Source organism: Schistocerca cancellata, chromosome 3, assembly GCF_023864275.1.
Source record: "Schistocerca cancellata isolate TAMUIC-IGC-003103 chromosome 3, iqSchCanc2.1, whole genome shotgun sequence".
NCBI classification, from domain to species: Eukaryota; Metazoa; Arthropoda; class Insecta; order Orthoptera; family Acrididae; genus Schistocerca; species Schistocerca cancellata.
In genome coordinates, this window is record NC_064628.1 from 924,655,943 (window position 1) to 924,680,351 (window position 24,409).

At 43.6% G+C, this 24,409-nt stretch overlaps 1 non-coding gene across 1 annotated transcript; it reads left to right on the forward strand.

Moving 5' to 3' along the window:
• The first annotated feature begins 23,211 nt into the window (after positions 1–23,211).
• Trnal-cag (transfer RNA leucine (anticodon CAG)) lies at positions 23,212–23,295 on the forward strand. The gene has a single exon. It is a non-coding gene; the product is annotated as a tRNA-Leu (tRNA).
• Positions 23,296–24,409: the final 1,114 nt, after the last annotated feature.

The window sequence follows — 24,409 nt, forward strand, 5'->3', positions numbered from 1 at the left end:
GACTACGCCATATTATTGCTACGCATGGTGGATATGTGGAAAAATCGTACTATAGAGTTTCCCAGACCGCAGCGCCATCGGTTGTTGAAAATTGTAACTACTGTAATTTCGAAAGTTTGTCCGCCTGAAAATGTACTGTTGTCCCAAGCATATTGCAACAAACGGTGTATTTCTATCGCTGCTCGTTTAGTTTTTATTGCCGTTTCAAATATACCGGTCATTTTTGAAACATCCTGTAAGTGAAGGCCCCCGGCCACTGTGTCGTCCGTGTTGAGAGGTACTGCCTGAAATTTGGTAATCTCGGCACTCTCTTGCCACTGTGGACTTCGAACTATCGGATGTCCTCACAGTTTCCGAAGTGGAACGTCCCACGCGACTAGCTTCAATTAATATTCCGCATTCAAAATGTGTTAATTCTCGTCGTGCGGCCGTAATCACATCGGGAACCTTTTCACATGAATATCGCGAGTACAAATGAGAGCTCCGCCAACTCCCTGCCTCTTTAAATCTCGTATACGCGATACTACCACCATCTGTATATCTGCATATCTCTATCCCATGGCTTTTGTCACCTTGCTGTTTATCCACATCACTGCTCTGCAATTAACACTTAAGTACTGGGCAGGCGTTTCAACGAACACCTTTCATACCGTTTTTCTACCGTTCCACACTCGAGCAGCACGTGAGGAAAACGAACACCCAAATCTCTCCGTGACAGCTCTGATTCATCTTATTTTATTACTGTCGTCATTTCCCTGTACGTATATGAAACACAACAAGATATTTTAACACTCAGACGAGAAAATCGGTGGTTGAAATCACGTAAAAAGATCTCCCCGCAACGAAAAAGTGTTTGTTTTAATGATTGGCATCTCAACTAGCGTATCATAAAAAAGTGGTTCAAATGGCTCTGAGCACTATGGGACCCAACTGCTGAGGTCATTAGTCCCCTAGAACTTAGAACTAGTTAAACCTAACTAACCTATTGACATCACAAACATCCATGCCCGAGGCAGGATTCGAACCTGCGATCGTAGCGGTCTTGCGGTTCCAGACTGCAGCGCGTTTAACCGCACGGCCACTTCGGCCGGCTAGCGTATCATACCCGTGACACTCTATCGCCTAATTCGCGATAACACAAAACGAGTAAGTTTCTTTGCATCTGCTAAGTATTTTACCAGTAAAACGCAGTCTTTGGTTCGCTTTTCCCATAGCATTATCGACATGATGGTTAGAGTTTAAGTTATTCGTAATTGCAGTCCCTAAGTACAGGGCTATTACAAATGATTGAAGCGATTTCATAAATTCACTGTAGCTCCATTCATTGACATATGGTCACGACACACTACAGATACGTCGAAAAACTCATAAAGTTTTGTTCGGCTGAAGCCGCACTTCAGGTTTCTGCCGCCAGAGCGCTCGAGAGCGCAGTGAGACAAAATGGCGACAGGAGCCGAGAAAGCGTATGTCGTGCTTGAAATGCACTCACATCAGTCAGTCATAACAGTGCAACGACACTTCAGGACGAAGTTCAACAAAGATACACCAACTGCTAACTCCATTCGGCGATGGTATGCGCAGTTTAAAGCTTCTGGGTGCCTCTGTAAGGGGAAATCAACGGGTCGGCCTGCAGTGAGCGAAGAAACGGTTGAACGCGTGCGGGCAAGTTTCACGCGTGGCTCATGCCACAACTGGAGACCGACAGCGCCGACTTCATCTTTCAACAGGATGGTGCTCCACCGCACTTCCATCATGATGTTCGGCATTTCTTAAACAGGAGATTGCAAAACCGATGGATCGGTCGTGGTGGAGATCATGATCAGCAATTCATGTCATGGCCTCCACGCTCTCCCGACTTAACCCCATGCGATTTCTTTCTGTGGGGTTATGTGAAAGATTCAGTGTTTAAACCTCCTCTACCAAAAAACGTGCCAGAACTGCGAGCACGCATCAACGATGCTTTCGAACTCATTGATGGGGACATGCTGCGCCGAGTGTGGGAGGAACTTGATTATCGGCTTGATGTCTGCCGAATCACTAAAGGGGCACATACCGAACATTTGTGAATGTGTAAAAAACTTTTTGAGTTTTTGTATGTGTGTGCAAAGCATTGTGAAAATATCTCAAATAATAAAGCTATTGTAGAGCTGTGAAATCGCTTCAATCATTTGTAATAACCCTGTATTTAGTTGAACTGGCAGCCTTTAGTTTTATGTGATTTGAAGTTTTTGGTACTCAAGTCGAGGATCTCACTCTTTTTATTGTTTGAAGTGGACTGCCACTTTCCGCGCCATGCAAATATCTTGTCTAAGCTATTTTGAAATCTGTTTCCACCTTCTGATGACTTTAGGAATGATGCTGTCGTTTGCCGTCTAGTAAACAGTCTAAGAGGGCCGCTCAGGTTGTCTCATCAATCGTTTATTTCGATTAGGATCACTAGAGGGCTTTGCGGAACTCTTGATATTAGTTGTGTATCATTTCATGCGTTTCCGTCAGTTATTAAGAACTTCGACCTTTCCGACGGGAAATAACAAGTTCACTCGGCAACTGCACTGTACACACGCAGTTCGATTGGAAGTCCCTTGTGGGAAACGGTTCAAAAGCCTTCTCGTAATCTAGAAATGTGGAATCTATTTGAGATCTCCTGTCGACAACACCCGTTACCTCCCGCGAACACAGACCCAGTTGCGTTTCACAAGAATGATATCTTCTGAATCCGTTCTGACTACGTGTCAGTATACAGGGTGAGTCACCTAACGGTACCGCTGGATATATTTCGTAAACCACATCAAATACTGACGAATCGATTCCACAGACAGAACGTGAGGAGAGCGGCTAGTGTAATTGTTTAATACAAACCATACAAAAATGCACGGAAGTATGTTTTTTAACACAAACCTACGTTTTTTTAAATGGAACCCCGTTAGTTTTGTTAGCACATCTGAACATATAAACAAATACGTAATCAGTGCCGTTTGTTGCATTGTAAAATGTTAATTACATCCGGAGATATTGTAACCTGAAGTTGACGCTTGAAACCTCCGACGTTCAGTTGCGTGTTGTAACAAACACGGGCCACGGTCGGCGAGCAGTATCATGCACATACTGCATCGTCACCGCTTTTACCCGTTTCATGTGTCGCTACATCAGCAATTACATGGTGATGACTTTAATCATCGAGTGCAATTCTGTCAATGGGTATTAACAGAGAATGCGTTGCAGTTCTACCCGTTTACCGATGAAGCGGGTTTCACAAACCACGGGGCAGTGAAGCTACGGAACATGCATTACTGCTCCGCGGACAATCCTCGCTGGCTCAGACAGGTAGAGCAACAGCGACCGTGGACTGTAAATGTATGGTGCGGAATCATTGGCGACCACCTCATTGGTCCTCACTTCATTGCAAGGGACCAAACAGCTGCAACATACATCGCGTTTCTTCAGAATGATCTGCCAACGTTGCTCGAAAAAGTTCCACTGGAAACGCGTCGACGTATGTGGTATTAGCATGATGGTGCACCTGCACATTCCGCAATTAATACTAGGCTGACCCTTGACAGGATGTTCAACGGGTGTTTCATAGGACGTGGAGGACGCATAAATTGGCCAGCTCGTTCTCCTGATCTTACACCTCTGGACGTCTTTCAGTGGGGTACGTTAAAGGAGAATGTGTACCGTGATGTGCCTACAACCCCAGAGGATATGAAAGAACGTATCGTGGCAGCCTGCGGCGACATTACACCAGATGTACTGCGGCGTGTACGACATTCATTACGCCAGAGATTGCAATTGTGTGCAGCAAATGATGGCCACCACATTGAACATCTATTGGCCTGACATGTCGGGACACACTCTATTCCACTCCGTAATTGAAAACGGAAACCACGAGTGTACGTGTACCTCACCCCTCATGGTAATGTACATGTGCGTCAGTGAAAAAGACCAATAGAAAGGAGTTAGCATGTGGATGTAATATGCTGTTCCAGTCTCTTCTGTACCTAAGGTCCATCACCTTTCCCTTTGGATCCCTACGCAATTCGGTGCTCTCCGAGACACACGATCGAACAGCGGAGGAGTGGTACTCAAGAGTCAACTTTAGGTTACAATATCTCCGGATGTAATTAACATTTTACAATGCAACAAACGGCACTGATTACGTATTTGTTTAAATGTTGAGATGTGCTAACAAAACTAACGGGATTCCATTTAAAAAAACGTAGGTTTGTGTTAAAAAACATACTTCCGTGCATTTTTGTATGGTTTGTATTAACCAATTACACTAGCCCCTCTCCTCACGTTCGGTCTGTGGAATCGATTCGTCAGTATTTGATGTGGTTTACGAAATATATCCAGCGGTAATGTTAGGTGACTCACCCTGTATATAGGCTACTATTTAACTGTCAGTCCTGATCGCTAAAGGGCCAATAACACTAATGAGCGGTTTCAGTTGGCTACAGTCATCTTCAGTCATTAAAAGAGACAAGACAATAAACCCGAATCAAAGACAAAGTTAGGCAAATTAGTGTGGATTGAACGGGACAGAAAAGGGAGAAGAAATGCGTATAAAATCGTTGTCACGTCAGTAACATTTCGTGAGCGATGTACACCGATATCCCATGTTCTGCGGACTGCTGCGCTTGGCTCTAAGCTACACATCAAAAGAGGAATGGAAATTATATTCTGTGTATTCCGAAACTGATTGGTTGTTCTGCAACTGGTATTAATTCAAAGTTGTGCAGTAACTGGACGATGTCGCCTATAATTCTGTACACAGAACAACAACAGACTCTAATAAATGACATTATAATCGAACTGTGGGTTAACAACTTTTTATCGAACCATCAAAATTTTCGTATCAATGCCTAACAATATTTTAAATCATTTTGAGTGTTAACTGCAGTGATCCGGCAATATTAATTCTGTTGACAATTTTCTTTAGGGTCGTCTGACTATAAACGTAAGGTGATATTATAATTTCGGCAGCTTCAGATATTCACATCGAGTGCTATAAAATGTAATATGTTGACTTAATTATTTCTGCCAATAGTGAAATTATCAATTTCTGTTTCAAGAGGAATCCCGTTATTAATATATTGTAACATAAAAGCTGTAAGGGCGATAACTCGGCCTACATTAAAAGCCGGCCGGAGTGGCCGTGCGGTTCTAGGCGCTACAGTCTGGAACCGCGTGACCACTACGGTCGCAGGTTCGAATCCTGTCTCGGGCATGGATGTGTGTGATGTCCTTAGGTTAGTTAGGTTTAAGTAGTTCTAAGTTCTAGGGGAGCGATGACCTCAGATGTTAAGTCCCATAGTGCTCAGAGCCATTTCAACCATTTTTTTCTACATTAAAAGGATAATTTAAAAAGGAGAGCTTTGTAGTCAGACAGGTTGTGTTGAACGATTATTTGTTACCGTTAAAAAAATGTACTTTTTGCATTAATGTCGTATTCGTAAACGAAGCATTTGTTGTGATACATTTGTGATGACGCTGCAACGCTATTTTATCGTAGTCTATATTAATCTGTCAGAATTGAGATATATTTCTTAATAATGGATAAAAAAAAGCAGGGAACAAACGTGTGTGGAAAGGCAGCTCACCAGCTGCAGCATTGTCTAAAAAATGTCATCGAAGCACATGTGCGCTGCACACGGTCATGTCGCGAAAGCGGGCGTACTGCGCAACTTGCTGAAACCTGCGGACGACTAATTCGTAGTGTTCCATTCAGATTGCATAAAACATGAAGAATTCTCGTCAGGACTACCGTTAGTTACAACCCAATATATCGTCTCTACTTAACTCGGGAAAAAGTTGTTGCATGATGTTGAAAGAAACCCTGTCGCCTGAGAAACGAAACTTATCTGTTTCCCTTGTTGCAGACAGTGGAGCAGTTTGACTTAAGAACAGAACGAAAGGGAATAAACCTGTAGGGCTAGATCCGATGGGCCTCCAAGTCTCCCCTGGTGAAACTTAACCTCGCTGTACTCACTTAGAAAGTAGATAGGTGTGACCGCACTGGGGTACGTGTAATTAAGACGAAGAAAGTTGCGCTTCCTGGGGCCAATAGCCACGGGAGCTCGAGTTTTGTACGTTGCAAAATATGATGTTTTAGAAAGGTACTGAAAGGCTGTATAAAGCAGTAAGGTTCTCAGGAAACGCTAAGGTAGGAAAAGCTGTTCGAATGTAAAGTTTCGTCATCTCGATACCGTGGCTCAGTTGCGAAGTGTGAGATTATAGTGCTTCGAGCTGTCATTTGTCACTTTTTGCACCTCTCGCAATGTCTATTAATTTGAAAAACGCAAATTTGGACCGTGAAATTGCGGCTCCCCCTACATGTGATTCAAGGTCGTCGGAAAGCGATGCCTGGCAAGACACTGTGGTGTTCAAATTAATCCCGTGATTCGTGACAGCTTTAAGTCTAAGAGTACAAATACGAGACGAGTTTGGCTATCGATGTGAAAGGAGGCCTCGTTTCAGGACCGTTCTAGATTTCGGAAAACGTGAGTTTCCTGAACACCAATCGAGGTTTTCCTCCCTTTTCTTGTGTACATACTGTTACGCACTAGTTCTTCATGTCTTCCCAAAATAGACTTCAGCAATAACACGTAGATTATTGCACATAATGTACATCTCCATATTTTAGGGGCGCAAAGACTGTTCCATAAAATTTAGGATGTGCAGCAGCATAAATTCGGCTTCTTCTTCTAATATTTCGGCTGAATACCGTCCAACCATCTTCAGAGTGAACCGAAGTGAAGGTATTCAGCCCAAATATTAGAATAAGTCGAATTTATGCGGTTGCACGTCCGAAATGTTTGGAACTACTGAATGTATGTTCGCTATCATGAAGATCTGATGAAGATTTTCGTACCTGTTGTTACATATGAGATTCGGTATTCGATATGTGAATTTCATGGTGTGACATAAATAGACTTCAAGGTTACGTAATAGCATTTTTCTCCATGTAAGTGTCCACAGGATTTATGGATTTATTAAATGAAATGAGTTTTCCTGAAAAGCTATATGTTGTCGAACAAATAATTTTATACTTCATGACTGGCTAATTTAAACATCAAATTGGGATCAAAATCCAAAAGTAAATTTCTCAGGCAGCACAACTGCAGGAAGTACTCCAGGATTCGTTTAGTGGCCGAATGTTTTTATGATGTGGCAGATTTTGCAGTCTGACCTAAAATAATAGGTGTGGTGATCTTCATTATTAGAAGCCAACACGATAACAACTCATAACTCAGTGCCCACAATAACTATACTACTACTACTACTACTACTACTACTACTACTAATAGTAATAATAATAATAATAATAATTCACTATTATGCTTAAAGAAACTTATGACAAGAAAGGTGTATCATCCAGAAGACATGATCGAATGTCAACGCACCTGTGGGTATGAAAATGCTTAGAGCTGAAACCGTCGCGGTGGGACATTTAAGGGCCGCGAAAAGCGTCAGATGTTGAATGATCACTCTGAAAGACGGAGATGCCGCATACTGGACTGAGATAGCTTTATCAGCACCTGACAGATTTTGAAAGGGCCTCGTTTTGTGTCTCCATTTGGCCCAATTGTCGGTTCGTGCAACATCCAGAGTTTTAGGGTGTTTGGATGCGACAGCCAAACGTCGCACTGTATGGGAAAGTGAGGGCAGACATTCTCGTCGTGAAGGCACCAGTGGAACACGTCTGGCCATCACAAGGGAGGAGCCCGTAGCGTGCACCAAGCACGTCGTAACCTCTGCACATCCGCGCCTGCCCTCCGAGAACGGTATTTACCTGCTAATAGAAGTCTGCTAGTGCCAAATTGCGCCTGAATATGACGAAGAATTTTCTGAAAATGTACGTTTGGAGTGCAGCATTGTGGAAGTGAATGACTGACCGATGAACAGAAGAGAATCGAAGCGCTTGAGGCGTGGTGTTACAGAAGGACGCTGAAAATTAAGTGAACTTATGAGATAATAAATGACAACGTTTTCCGCAGAATCAGCGAGGAAAGGGATAACTGCAAAGCAGAGACTATACATTACAATGGAACATACACCATAAGACAAAAAACAGTTGAATCCCACCACAGTCCGGAGCGTCGCTATATACATCCACGTCATCGGAGCTCATCTCGAAGCGGGACTCGTCACTGAAGGCATTTCTACTCCAGTCAACGAGATTCCTGGTCGAAGCCGTGTTTGGAGACGCTCCAGACAGCGCTGAGATGCCAACCTGACTTTCGCCCTCAATACGGCCCGACAACCAAGAGTGATGATCTGGCGTGCCCTTTCTTTTCAGGAGTAGGACGCCTTTGCTTGTCATCCGAGGCATCGTTACAGCACAGCGCCAGGCCAACGATATTCTACTCTCCTTTTTGTTGCACTTCATTGGAAGCTATCACAGCCTTACATTCCAGTAAGTAATAGTCGCCCGCACAGGACGAGAGTTTCTGCTGCTTCTCTTCGTGCTTGCCAAGTCCCACCTTGGCCAGAAAGGTCGCCGGATCTCTCCTCAACTGAGAACGTTTGGAGTATTGGGGGCAGGCTCACCAATCAGCTCGCGACGTTGGCGGTCTAACGAGCCAATTGGGCAGAATTTGGCACGTTATCCCTTAGGAGAACATCCAACAACTGTGAAACTTCCTGGCAGATTAAAACTGTGTGCCGGACCGAGACTCGAACTCGGGACCTTTGCCTTTGCCTTTCGCGAGTAAGTGCTCTACCGACTGAGCTACGCAAGCACGACTCAGGACCCGTCCTCATAGCTTTACTTCTGCATGAGTCGTGCTTGGGTAGCTCAGTTGGTAGAGCACATACCCGCGAAAGGCAAAGGTCCCGAGTTCGAGTCTCGGTCCGGCGCACAGTTTTAATCTGCCAGGAATTTTAATATCAGGGCACACTCCGCTGCAGAGTGAAAGTCTCATTCTGGATCCAACAACTGTGTTAATCGATGCCAAACCGAATAAATGCTTGCATAAGGGCGAGAGGTGGACCAACGCGTTACTGATTTGCTCAATTTGTAATGTCTTTTGTCTTAGATAAATGATCCAGTTTTCTGAAATTGTAATCATTTGTTTGTCTGGACATGTACATTAAAACTACCGATTTCCGTCCCATTCGGATAATTCCTCAGTGGTGGATGTGTTTATTTATTGAGTGTGTGTTAACAAACGCATCACGGAACAACTTCCAAAGTAAAAGATTGAGCTGTGGAGAGCGAAAAGTGTAGAGCAAAACGAAGTTGGAATGTATCCAACAAATAATTGTTGAAGTTGGATTAAGTGCTCTGAGATTGGAAGGTTGATACTGTAAAAGGAAAGGTAATGGGGTATATCAAACCAGTCAAAATGTTGATGAAGAAAAGAAAAGATGTTAATGTTCTGTTCCGCGCACTTCGTTAGCTGTCTAGGGTCACTGATCTGTGGAATATACATTGACATCTCCATTCACCTTGCGGAAACCAGTGGGAACTGGTTGGTAGAGGACAGTTCGCTGTGTGCTATGTTTTAGAGATCCATCTCGTTGCAGAAGTGTGTTAGTTCAGGAAGAATAAGTAGCTAAGTGTCTCTGTTGCAACTGTAAGTGCTCTAAACTTTTCTTCGCGGTTCTTACACCAGTGACGTATTGGGCGGTTGTAGAATATTCCTACACTCGTCAATATTGATTCCTGAACCAATGGAAAGTCCAGGTTGGAGCATCAACAATTATGAAAAGGAAAATGGACAGTCTGCTATTCACCGCAAAGATGACACGTTGAGATCCAGACAGACACAGTGAAAAGACTGTTACATACTTAAATTTTCGCTAACACCTTCTTCAGAAAACAAATGGAAACGGACACACATTCACAGAAGAATGCTCACCTCAGACACACCTGACCGCTATCTCCGACCGATTGAGCTGGACTTGTTAATACTGATTCTTGCAGTTTTAAATAGGCTTTAACGCTATAGTGGACGTCTATATTGAAGCGTCTTAAAAATCATGTTTTTCACCACCTCCATGAACCAATCCCTGGTTGAACCAAACCTTCGGTAATCCGTGCTGCCGTTCATTGTACACAATCAATATCACCATTTAGTCGTTTTTGGTATGGGTCCCACACACCTGATCACTATTATAGAACGGATCGCACGAACGTTCTGTAAGCAGTTTCCCTTGTAGGCTGGCTGCACTTCGCCAGTGTCTCACCAATGAAAAGAAGACAGCCACCTACTGTATCTATTGTTAAACATGTGTGATCATCCCATTTCATGTCACCACAATCTCTTACACACCAGTGTTTTTACGTATAGACTGATTCATTTGCGTTATTGTATCATTAAGACTGTAATCATGCGATAATACTTTTCTGCGTTTTGTGAAGTACGGAATTTGTATTTCGTAAAACATGTAAGGCCACAGATATCGATCGTATACTTGAAGGATCGAATCTACCGTCCAGTTTCTTTACTAAGGAGCGGCGGCACCACTGACGAGGATGCCGATAGTTCTGGAGGTAGCCTGGCGCGAAGGGGGGGGGGGGGAGTCAGTCGCACCAGAGTATCCTTGCAGGGCAGGTGCAGGTCCCGAGAGCTCGCATATAAAAGCAAAGTATTTCATGGATTTTATATGGGAGAAATTGTTATATAACTGCGTTCTCACAGTAAAGGATAGGAAGCGATAAATTCATGCAAGCTTTTGACAGGTGAGTGAGTATAATTGTAGTGTCACTGCGCTCGGAAACGACTACAGACGAGATTCTTGCATTTAAAGAGGAGTAAATTTACTGTGTCGTACAAAATGTTTAGATACTACAACTTCTTCATTGTTATCTGAATATTTTGGAAGGTAATGATTTGTTGATAACTGTGGGAGAAGAGATAGGACATGCATCGTAGGCTCACGGTCAGAACTTTAGTTATCGGTGCATGTACCTTGAGAGTATGTTCGCTCTCTGAAAAGTGGCTACTTATGAATGGTCGATGCCTATTTTTGCAACCAGCCAGACAATAGAAAGTAAAAATCTTTTTGAAATAGCACTTCGGTATAAATAACTGCATAATCTTGGAAAAGTCTGAGGTTGTTCTTAATATTGTCTGCAAAGTCATTAATATACAATATCAACAACAAGGAACCCTACACATTTACCTGGGGACGCTTGAAGTTGCACCTATACGTCTGTCGATGATTCCACCCACAGTAACGGGCTGCGTCCTCCCTACGAATAAATCCTCAATCCAGTCCAGAATTTCGTTCGATATCCCACACGATCGTATTTTCCATAATAAGTGTTTATGAGGTAATGAGTCAAATCCTTTTTGAAAGCTGACACTACTGGAAGTACCTGATTGCCTTGGCGTATTGCTTTCACTGTATCACGTGAGAAAATAGGAATTTACATTGAAGCGCCAAAGAAACTGGTGTACGCATACGTATTCAAATACAGAGATATGTAAACAGGCAGAATACGGCGCTGTGGTCGGCAACGGCTATATAAGACAACAAGTGTCTAGCGCAGTTGTTAGATCGGTTAATGCTGCAACAATGGATGGTTATGAAGATTTAAGTGAGTCTGAACGTGGTGTTGCAGTCGGCGCACGATCGATGGGCCCCAGCATCTCAGAGGTAACGATGAAGTGGCGATTTTACCGTATTACCATTTCAAAATGATTCAAATGGCTCTAAGCACTATGGGACTCAACTGCTGAGGTCATTAGTCCCCTAGAACTTAGAACTAGTTAAACCTAACTAACCTAAGGACATCACAAACATCCATGCCCGAGGCAGGATTCGAACCTGCGACCGTAGCGGTCTCGCGGTTCCAGACTGCAGCGCCAGAACCGCGCGGCCACTTCGGCCGGCATTACCATTTCACAAGTGAAATGTGACTATTAGGAATTCAGTAAAACATAGTGACATCGCTGCGGCCGGAAAAAGATACTGTAAGAACGAGACCAACTGCCGAGCGGTTAAAGGCGCTACAGTCTGGAACCGCACGACCGCTACGATCGCAGGTTCGAATCCTGCCTCGGGCATGGATGTGTGTGATGTCCTTAGGTTAGTTAGGTTTAACTAGTTCTAAGTTCTAGGGGACTAATGACCTCAGCAGTTGAGTCCCATAGTGCTCAGAGCCATTTGAACCATTTTTTGAACGAGACCAACTATGACTGAAGAAAATCGTTCAACGTGACAGAAGTGCAACCCTTCCGCAAATTTCTGCACATTTCAATGCTGGGTCATCAACACGTCTGAGCATGAGAACCATTCAACGAAATGTCATCGATATGGGCTGTCGGAGCGGAAAGCTCACTGGTGTACCCGTGATGACTGCACGGCACAAAGTTTTACGCCAACACCGAAATTGGACTGTCGATGACTGGGAAAGTATTCCCTAGTCGAAAGCGTCTCGTTTCAAATTGTATCGAACGAATGGACGTGTACGGGTATGTGGACAACTTCATGAATCCATGGAGCCTGCATCTAGGCAGGGGACTGTTCAAGCTGCTGGAGGCTTGGGGCGTGTGCATTTGATATGGAACTCCTCATACATATAGATACGACGCTGACAGGTGACAGGTATGTAAGCATCCCGTCTGATCACCTGCATCGATTCATGTCCATTGTGCATTTCGACGTACTTGGGAAATTACAGCAGGACAATGCAACACCCCACGTTCAGCATTCCTACACTGGGTCCAGGAACACTCTTCTGAGTTTAAAAACTTTCGCTGGCCACCAAACTCCCCAGAGATGAACATTATTAAGCATATCTAGGATTCCTTACAACATGCTGTTCAGAAGAGAACTCCACCCCCTCGTAGTCCTACGGATTTATGGACGGCCATAGAGGATTCATGGGGTCAGTTCCTTCCACCACTACTTCAGACATTAGTCGCTTGCATGCCACGTCGTATTGCGAGAGTTCTGCTTGCTCGCGAGGGCCCTACACTATATAAGTGTACCAGTTTCTTTGGCTCTTCAGTACCGTAGATTTGAATGTACTACGCTGGTTGGGACAGAGGACGTCGTGCCGTTCGAGACATCTTGTTACGTTTGAGCTCAGGATTTGCTGCGAGATTCTACAACATTCCGATATCAAAGGTACTGGACAGTAGTTTCGTGGATAACTTGTACAACGCTTCTTGTAAACGACTTTGATCTCTTCCTTGAAGTTTTATTGACGGATAGTGTATCCAGGACAAGAGTACTTCATTCTTAGCCTTACGGTCATCTTCAGAGTGAGCAGGTGACTGATTTAGAACCATCTGACACAACGATATTTCGCAGAGTAAATGCGCACGCGTCAGGAACAGTACGATGTGAGCTGTTTCTCGTCGCCACTGACACCAGTATCTACGTCGCTCATCTTTTTGCAATGGTGTTAGTACGAGGGCAGTTCAATAAGTAATGCAACACATTTTTTTTCTGAAACAGGGGTTGTTTTATTCAGCATTGAAATACACCAGGTTTTTCCCCAATCTTTTAGCTACACAACACTATTTTTCTACGTAATTTCCATTCAATGCTACGGCCTTACGCCACCTTGAAATGAGGGCCTGTATGCCTGCACGGTACCATTCCACTGGTCGATGTCGGAGCCAACGGCCTACTGCATCAATAACTTCTTCATCATCCGCGTAGTGCCTCCCACGGATTGCGTCCTTCATTGGGCCAAAAATCCGACGGTGCGAGATCGGAGCTGTAGGGTGCATGAGGAAGAACAGTCCACTGAAGTTTTGTGAGCTCCTCTCGGGTGCGAAGACTTGTGTGAGGTCTTGCGTTGTCATGAAGAAGGAGAAGTTCGTTCAGATTTTTGTGCCTACGAACACGCTGAAGTCGTTTCTTCAATTTCTGAAGAGTAGCACAATACACTTCAGAGTTGATCGTTTCACCATGGGGAAGGACATCGAACAGAATAACCCCTTCAGCGTCCCAGAAGACTGTAACCATGACTTTACCGGCTGAGGGTATGGCTTTAAATTTTTTCTTTGTAGGGGAGTGGGTGTGGCGCCACTCCATTGATTGCCGTTTTGTTTCAGGTTCGAAGTGATGATTCCATGTTTCATCGCCTGTAACAATCTTTGACAAGAAATTGTCACCCTCAGCCACATGACGAGCAAGCAATTCCGCACAGATGGTTCTCCTTTGCTCTTTATGGTGTTCGGGTAGACAACGAGGGACCCAGCGGGAACAAACCTTTGAATATCCCAACTGGTGAACAATTGTGACAGCACTACCAACAGAGATGTCAAGTTGAGCACTGAGTTGTTTGATGGTGATCCGTCGATCATCTCGAACGAGTGTGTTCGCACGCTCCGCCATTGCAGGAGTCACAGCTGTGCACGGCCGGCCCGCACGCGGGAGATCAGACAGTCTCGCTTGACCTTGCGGCGATGATGACACACGCTTTGCCCAACGACTCACCGTGCTTTTGTCCACTGCCAGATCACCGTAGACATTCTGCAAGTGCCTATGAATATCTGAGATGCCCTGGTTTTCCGCCAAAAGAAACTCGATCACTGCCCGTTGTTTGCAACGCACATCCGTTACAGACGCCATTTTAACAGCTCCGTACAGCGCTGTCACCTGTCGGAAGTCAATGAAACTATATGAGACGAAGCGGGAATGTTTGAAAATATTCCACAAGAAATTTCCGGTTTTTTCAACCAAAATTGGCCGAGAATAAAAAAGGGTTGCATTACTTATTGAACTGCCCTCGTATTACACTCACGGATCGTCCTCTGTAAAGGGCCACTTACGTGGCGGTGTACTTTACGCTGTGACGGGATAGGGATGGAGTGCTACACAGTGGCGCTCAGACAAAACGACTGGAGAACGTTGCCTAACCGTGACGTGACGGGTTCAAGGCGGCGCGCTTCGCCTGCGCCGGGCGTGCGCGCTGCTCGCTGCGAGGAAAGCCGGCTGTGTGGTGGCGCGCCAGCCGGCCGGTGCGGCCCCTCTCACTGCCACGCGCCACCGCAGCGGCTCACGAAGCCTCCCAGGAGCTCTGCCTCTCACTGGCATCTGATGTGGCTCTCAGGGCGTTACGGCAGTGCCAACTGCTGCTCACGGCGCACGTGTTCGCTTTCATTAAGCGTACCGTACGGCTGGTTACTGCTAGTGTTGTCAAAGTACTGTAGACTACCGTAAGTACGCGTAGACAACGGTAGCTCCCGTGTAGCCTCGGTCAGCTACCGTCGCAACCGCGTAACCTGCACGTTAGTTGTGTTGCATACCTGTCAGGCGTTACCTTATTTCGATCGATATTTATGCAGGCGATCAGTGTTTTACTAGATTCCCGTAGAAACTGGAAGCGATCAATCGTCTAGAAAGTGACTGAGGGTATATAATGCGCCATATAGCGTACGAAACAGCTTGGTTCCGTGTAGCTATCCGCCTGTCTGTTACTTACATATAAAGAGTGTTTACAACAAAGTTGAAATTGTAAAAGTTTAATTATGGTTTTATTCGCAAATTGTAGATTTGTGATGTGAAACAGTGGAAAATGAAACAGATTTATTATATAGCGTTAGAAGACGCAATTTGCTCAAAAAAAGGTAATGTTGAAAAAACCCAAAACAAAAACATATCGAACATTGCATCAATAGTTCATCGAGATTATACAAAATGTATTTCACTTATTCATAAACGCGCTGATGACCACGCTGTTTAGCGCCCGTAAACTTCTTCTTTCTTTCTATTCATAAACAACTTTCGCACTTATCAATACTAACAGGAAACTCTAGCCTTTGATAGGGATGAAGAACGTACTACTGGGTACAAAATAATAAGAATTACATACATTTTTTATTTTTGTCCACGAAAACTGTACATGCATCAAAAGTAATTTCTTTGCTTACATAAAAAAAATGGTTCAAATGGCTCTGAGCACTATGGGACTCAACTGCTGAGGTCATTAGTCCCCTAGAACTTAGAACTAGTTAAACCTAACTAACCTAAGGACATCACAAACATCCATGCCCGAGGCAGGATTCGAACCTGCGACCGTAGCGGTCTTGCGCTTCCAGACTGCAGCGCCTTTAACCGCACGGCCACTTCGGCCGGCGCTTACATAAAAGGCAGAAATTAACTCAAAAATGGTTCAAATGGATCTGAGCACTATGGGACGTAACATCTGAGGTCATCATTCCCCTAGACTTAGAACTTCTTAAACCTAACTAACCTAAGGACATCACATCCATGCCCGAGTCAGGAGCTGAACCTGCGGCCGTAGCAGCAGCGCGGTTCCTGACTGAAGTGCCTAGAACCACTCGGTCATAAAGAACGGCAGAAATCAAGTGAACCAGAAGTTTTTATTACCTATAAAATGGAATTTATGTTTTTGAGGGGTATAAAATATACAAAAGTCTAACAACGATGAATGTGTTGCTGTAATTACGTGCAAAGCAAGCAAACAAACAAAGAGAAATCGTCGGCGTCCAGTTTCTCTCTCGCATATTCATTTACGTTTCTTTTCCTGCCAATGCTACCGGTAATCCTACCATTTACCGCGTCATCTATGTACTCTACCAAAACTGCCGACCCGTACTGCGGAATCGGCGGTGTTTGCGCGCACCGCACACCAAGGTGCTACCGCGCGGCCCCGCAGTCAGCTGAAAACAGTAGCTCTAAATTAGCCACCACTGGGCTCTTCGCTCGCAGAAAAATTTCAATCAATCAGTCCAAAGTGACGTGTGGGGGCTACATGTGCAACTAGAGGTCTCCTTTAAAGCGCACTCCATTAATGTGGCTAATAATATCCATCCGCACCTGCTTAAAAAAAAACCGTATCCGGAGAACACGGGGAAGAAGACACGAAAACAGTGGGAAACTGGCACCGAAGTCTCTTCGAGATAACTAGTCCATGTTTGTGTCACGTCATCAGTACACTTATGAGTGTCCCAAAAGGATCGGTGATGTGAAGAGCTCGTTATTTTAATTTACTGTCTGTTAACATGGTTTTTGCATGTATAAGTGATACTTGAGGATAAGTTTCGATACTGTGCTTTTTCTCCAGGTCAGTGTTTCTAGATTATCGCCATGGAGAGATACAGTACAGAACAGCGGTTGCTGATAGTAAAAAGACGTGAAAGTTTCGCGGAAACTGTTAGGGAACTCTGCACTATTCTCGGAAATAACAACGCACTATATGAATCCACTCTTCGTAGGTTAATCAAGAAATTCAAGAAATATGAAAAAACTGGTTCAACAGTAGATATCGAAATTTAGTTGAAGGTGAATGGGGGGGGGGGGACGAATGGAAAGGGAAGGGAAGGAACTGTTGATGTCAACTGCATTGGGCCTTTATGCAGAGTCAGTGGCGACGACTGAAAATGTGTGCCAGACAGGAATTCGAACCCAGGTGCGTTAACAACTGCGCCATCCGGACACAGTGTTTATGACATCTGCGCGGACTGTCTCCACACTGCTCTCGGCCGACCCACTTGCCGACCTGGCGCCACCTATCCACAGACAGTTCCCGCCCGTATCCTCCGTGCTCGCTACCTCGAGAATCCAGCAGGAGGTCGAATGTAATCGTGCATCCGCATTGAAGACGGTGGATACATTGCCCATCGAGGCGAACCACTTATATGAATGACTGGAAACACCACACATTCATAAAAAAAAAAAAAAATCAAAGGCCCCGGACGCCCTCGAAATGGCCGCAGTGAGGCAAATGTTGTTGCTGTGCCTGCTTCTGTTACTGTGACCCTGGGAAAATCTTGTCGCCGTCGTGCTCAAGAAATGGACATGTGTCCAGCAAAAGTGCAGAGATTCTTAATAAAAAATTTGCACTAACGTCCGTACAGAGTAGCACAGGAACTTAAGCCCTCAGGTCATGGAAAACGACGGCAATTCGCGCGATGGATCCTGAAAAAGGTACCAGAAAGCCATGGTTGCACAAAGCACATCGTTTTCGGCTTTGTGAACAAGCATAATTTCTGGATATGAGGACCACAGAACCCAAGAGTAATTCACGAAAAAGACGCGCATACTCAGCGGTTTACGGTTTGGTGTCTGATTTGGAGTCAGGGCTTAGACTCTCTCTTACTCTTTTGAAGATGAACACCAGATGGCTGTCATGGTGAATGGAGTTCGTTATCGTGAGATACTCAATGATTTCCTTTGCCTCTGTTTAGATCAAATGATCGAGAATTTATGGCTCCAGCACACTTCAAGAGAGACAGCCGCCCGGTTGCGTGAAACGTTTCCAGACATTCTCTCGTTACGTGGAAGCTAAACCCGCCAATGACTTTTTCCTATGGAGGTACGCTCAATCACGAGTTTATAAGAACAAACTCCGTAATCTGTTGGAACTGAGAAAAGAAATTCGACGTGACCTCCACGAAGGTGATGGGGGAATGTGTGAGCAGGTGATGGCTAATTTGATGGACCGAACGATGGCATGTACGCCTAATAACGGTAGGAGGGGGGTTAGATATGCTCAATATTATGTCTAACGTTTACACCTCTACTTGTCCTGAAGAGAAAAAATGGCTCTGAGCACTATGGGACTTAACATCTGTAGTCATCAGTCCCCTAGAACTTAGAACTACTTAAACCTAACTAACCTAAGGACATCACACACATCCATGCCCGAGGCAGGATTCGAACCTGCGACCGTAGCAGCCGCGCGGTTCCGGACTGCGCGCCTAGAACCGCTAGACCACCGCGGCCGGCGGTCCTGAAGAGCATGGCGTGTTTTGTTTACTTATTTCAAATAAATAAATTCGATTTATAGTAACTTCAAATCTGCCGTTCCTTTTGAGACGCCGTTCAGAGCTACGAAAAAGTGAACCGAGGACAATCTGATAGATGAACAATTGTCAGTTCAACAGAGCAAGACGTTACTTCTGTTATTGCTTCTGCCAACTAGGATACTTGTAAAGCAGTAAAACAATGTGTGCAAATTTTACCCTTGCAAGTGAATGTCTTTGAGATCGTAGTTTAAATGGTGTACATTGTATCAGCCTGCTACATGTCTGGACACAACAGATACACTGACGTGGCAGAGTTCTGGATAACGTGGTCAGAGTGAGTTATGCTACTGGAATACTGAAGTGCGAAACCTCTGAAAATGATCTACTGTAGTTTGTCCACACGTCGCCCGGCTCAAGTTTCTGTACTGTTCCATTGCACTGTGTCTTAATCACTTCATTCAAACTCCACACCAGTGCCTTTCGAAGAACTGCGGAATTCCCAGATAATACTTTGTACTTAGGTCCGAGCCATTCTCTCATTTACTTTCTTAAACGTTTCTTCCATATCACGAACTACCTCGTCTCAAAAATGATAATGTCGTCGTCGTTATAACCACATAATTATGTTTTGGACGTTAAGAAAGTCTGAATTTGTTTTGGAGGAAAGAAGCAACAATATGTGAGAAAATGAAAAGAGGAGATATAAATAAGGAATGCAAAAGATTTTCTGGAACATGTTTACATGTTTGTGTAAGACCAATAACTGTTTGCATCAAAATGAGTCAATAAATTTGTATGTGCTGCTACCGGCTGTTTTCAGACTGCTTGATAGGGAGTTTTAGCAGTAATGGTGTTTGAAACAAGGCAAGTGACGAGCAGCATCTTGACCATTTTGCGTTGCTCCTCTGTCACGTGGCTCATTACACGCTATAAGTTACGACGTCAATGGAATAACATAGCTCCGCTATTCGAGCCGTTATTTCGCCCACAAAGGAACCGCACATACTCATAATGAATTCGGAGGTCTAGATGATCAAACGTTTCCTTACACACACACACACACACACACACACACACACACACACACACACACACACAAACTGCATTGCCATCAGAGGAACGAAAAGTAAAGGCTATGGGAAATTTGGAACTGCAAATAAATCAATAAATTCCAAGAAAGAACTTTACTTAATCGTCTATGAGGACTCTGCAAATATCTTTCCAAGAGGGAATCGTAATTAAAGAGTTCAAAAATGGTTCAAATGGCTCTGAGCACTATGGGACTCAACATCTTAGGGCGTAAGTCCCCTATAACTTAGAACTACTTAAACCTAACTAACCTAAGGACATCACACACACCCATGCCCGAGGCAGGATTCGAACCTGCGACCGTAGCAGTCCCGCGGTTCCGGACAGCAGCGCCAGAACCGCACGGCCACCGCGGCCGGTAATTAAAGAGTGAAGAATTTCGTATTTCGTTATTTTCATTTTGATGATCCAGCAGCCTCAGCAGCTAATGCAACCTTACGATGTCCGTTTTTAAAGGCAGGTACAGAATTTGTCAAAGAGCTTTAAAACTGCTCTTATCTCATCGCAAGAGAAATCACATGTAGAGAAGACCGCATCGAATCCCGTTCCATTGTACATCACCGGCTATTCTATCCTCGCCAGTACTAGGCCGACTGACGCTTTATGTACAGTTTGCTCCCAAACTGTGCAACAAGAGAGGACGTCTTATGTGTATAAACCAAGTTTCTTTTTCAACTGGAACTTGAAAACAACCATGTAGCTGTGAAAATGCGGCGTTTGTAACATGTGCAAGACGCAGAGTAAAAAACTGATTTCCCTGTTGTTATGATAAATATCACAGAAGCGCATGTAAATCATCAACTGTAAAATAACAAAGTAATTTTACGTATGAAATTCTGGTGTACTCTTTACAATCCCTTCCTGAAAGTATATGCAATCCAGATTTTCCTCTGCCGTTCCTTTTGTGGGTTCCATGAAAATATTAATCAAACAATATATCGAGCATTCTTTTGGTTTACTTGCAGTGTAAGCTGCGTAGAAACCGAAAGTAAAAGAAGAAAAAGTTTTCGCATACAGTCTGCACCCAGCTGCAACAACAGCTGCGTGGAAACTACGCTAACACAGATGGTTCGTGATCCGCTCGACACCCGCCAGAGGGGCTTGTAACACCATACCTCTTCTGCTGTACAGATTTATTTTGCTTTTGTTTTATTTAATGTTATAACATTAAGTATCTGTAAATGTGTTTGATTGAACAGATAACACAAAATTGTATACTCTTTTCTTTGTCAAACCTTTGATGTCGTGATTTGATTCTATGCAAAGTAGTGTATCTGTAATTTAAATTCTTTGTCCCATTTGGAGGGGACAAAACTTACTGTATATGATTGTAATTTTGTGTGAATAATTTTTTGTAGAAGTGTTAATATGTGAAAATGTTCTGTCTCATTTAATGTATTTGGTTGCTGTTATGTAAACTGCTGATCCTCACTTAGGGTTCTTAGTTAGTTTGCATGTAAAAGGTGTAGTGGTTCCCCTCGGGAACGGAACTGTGTAGCGCGCGGAAATTGTGGTTGGCCTACGTAGAAAAGGTGGAACTGATAGTCAGTCGGAGACGAGCTACCAGTCGGAGACGAGCTACGAGTCGGAGACAAGCTACGAGTCCGTGCACTGCCATGTAACAGATGCATATTGCGCTGGTTCCGAGAGAGGCTTTTCCTGCTACTTTCCAATGCCTCGGAAGGATGGATAAATAGCTGGAACTATTCTGGAATTGGTATTTATCATCGCCACCAAGAAATGACAGAGTCCAGCAATTGTACCTGCAATTCCACCTACCAACATGCAGTGGCCACCACATTGCGCAATCATTACATCGGAATACTACAATGATGTACAGTGAAGGATGAGCTTAATGGATGTGTTAGTGTGCTCAAATATAAGGTAATTTATATCTGAATTTATGTACCTACCCTGATTTTTCTCCTCATCATAACACCTCTCAGGTTCCTCTCCGTTTGAGCTAAAGTGATATCTGAGTGTCCTTACTAAAAGAACATTAAAGCCCAGTATTTTGCTCATTAATGCCTCTTCAACATAGTAAAAAGAAAGTTAAAGTTAATGTGGCAAGAGAGTGAGTTAAAGTAAATGTTGTTCGCTGAAAATATTCCTATTAAAACTGCTTATTAAAGTGCTGTTGCCAACTTCAAAATTAAAAGTTCTTAAGACTGAGGCTTATAAAGTAAATGATCACATTGTTGTCTGTAGTAAATTCTAAAAGGTGAGTCAGTTTCTTGCAATTTTGTCAACATTGTGTTTCGCTGTAGTAAAAGTGGGAAACTGCAATAGTAGAAAACTATATGTTCATGATTGCTAAGTGTTTGTCTCTCTTGTGTATTAGAAGTGCATATTAATAGTAATGTTATAAAGACCATTCACTTTGTGTAAGCCCTGAAAATAATAGTGTGTTTCGGTATATGTTATAATTTTGCAAATAGTTTGTGCTGCTCTAACTGTTAGCTTCAATCTTAAAACATATGTGTATGTTAGAGTTCATTGCACTCGCGTGTGGCTAAGTCTAGGTTGTGTTTGTCCGTTATAGTTACTTATACCTACTTTCTTAAACGAGAACGTTAATCTTTCTCTTGCCTAATTAGGCTGGCGACCGTTTCCCTTATTCTATAAACAGTATAGCTAGGCAAAATTTTGTTTGTTACTATTCAAATATTTACGTAATTCTGACTTTCATTTCTTATAAGCCACCTCCGTTAGGAACAACACGGTCAACCTAGCAAAATTCCTCTCAGAGGGTAACACTGCCCTGTTGCTTTATACCATTATTAATCCAACAAAATAATTCTGTTTTGCAAATTGCCTCCAGTTTTGAGGTTATGGTATAACAGTAGCAAACAGGAGTGTTATACGTGGCTTTTCCGTGACAGGACTATTTGTTCAGTCGGGGACATACTACGTAATAAACCAAATTTGGTGTTTCATAGTACAAGCTACGTAAATGCTGCTGCAGTGTTATAGGCTATTTTTGTTCTGAACACTTAACCATGTATAGCTCCCACTTAGGCCTTCTTCATTTCCGGCCAAGCTTCGCGTATACCATAAATCTGGACGAAACCGTAGAGGGGGAGGAGGCGCGGTCTCCTCGCCAGAGCGGCATAGCGGAAGCGGTGAGTCACGCGGCGAGCCCACGCACCGCACACCCAGCTGCCGTCGCGTCAGCAAACTGAACCACGCACAGTTTGCGTCCGCGAGCGACCGAAAGAAGACGAGACAGTAAGTCAAAGCACAAACCCGCAGATGTTGTGCAGCAACGATGACAATTACGTAATTCAAGAAGCTGCTATCGCGTGAAATAGGGACATAGGAAATGCGCTGTCCTCAAATAAAGTAGGTCAAGAACCGACGAACTGCTATTGGCAAAATTAGACGAATTCACTATTATTCTAAGAAGTAAAAGTCAAATACGTCCCCGATACTCGTCGTAGTCAGGATGGCCGAGCGGTCTAAGGCGCTGCGTTCAGGTCGCAGTCCACTTCTGTGGGCGTGGGTTCGAATCCCACTTCTGACAAAAGTTTTTTAACTGCGTAGTCATGTTACGTTATGCTTACTAAAGACTAAAATGATTCGACTCACAGAACTGTGATGTTATTCAAACAACTAAACGCTTCAGACTCTGGCAATGTTTATTTTGCTCTCTCACAGACCTTGCAGATAAAATCAGCTGTTGTGGTGTTATGCTCTATTTACTCTACTCCCACAATTACATTCACCAATGATCTTAGTATGTCAACATAACAAACAAAAATTCGATATAACAAAAAACATTACCAATGATAGAATCACGAGTTGAATGTAATCTTTTTTACGTCGACAAAAAATTAATTACTTTGTCTTGTCTCATTTCTTTATTCCTCTGTTGCCGATGACAGAAACAGTATCTTATTTTTATCGATTTTATGTATCAACTATTTATCATGCAGTACAGTATTTTCGTTAGTAATTTCCGATTTTGAGAGTTACTTAGGAACTGTCTATAATGCAGTGGTTCCAATTTTTTGTTTCTTACGTTAATGTCTCCATAAACCTTTTCTGATTAATTTTACGAGGTTTTCCACATGGTACAGCATCTCTCTTTCTAAAAGAAATGATACAGAAAGTTAGATAGCAGAGATTAAAGTTTTCCAAATGTAAGTGCCAGCAAGGAAGTCACTCTTCAGCGATGAAAATTTCAGACAAAAAGAGAATACAAGCTTTCGACATGTGTTTCTACACAAGAATGCTGAAGCTTAGATGAATTGATCGCACAAATAACAGAGATCTACTGACTCGAGTTGTAAAGAAAAGATATCTGTAGCATAATTATAAAAGGCATCGGTAGGTAGGACACAATCTGAGCCATCAAGGAGTCTTGAGTTTGGTAAAGGAGGGAATGTAGAGGGTAAAAATTGTCGAGGCAGACCAAGACGAGAATACAGTGTGCAGGTTTCAAATGGCTGTAGGCTGCAGTAGTTTGCAGAGATGAAGAAGTTTGCACAGAACAGACTAGGGGGGAGAACTGCATCAAATCAGTCTACGGACTGAAGACCACAACTACAGAAGCTTGTCTGGAGTTTGTCTAGTTGACTACAGAAGTTTGTCTGTCTTGTATCACGTATCCGAACTGGCTCCTATTGGCTGGATTA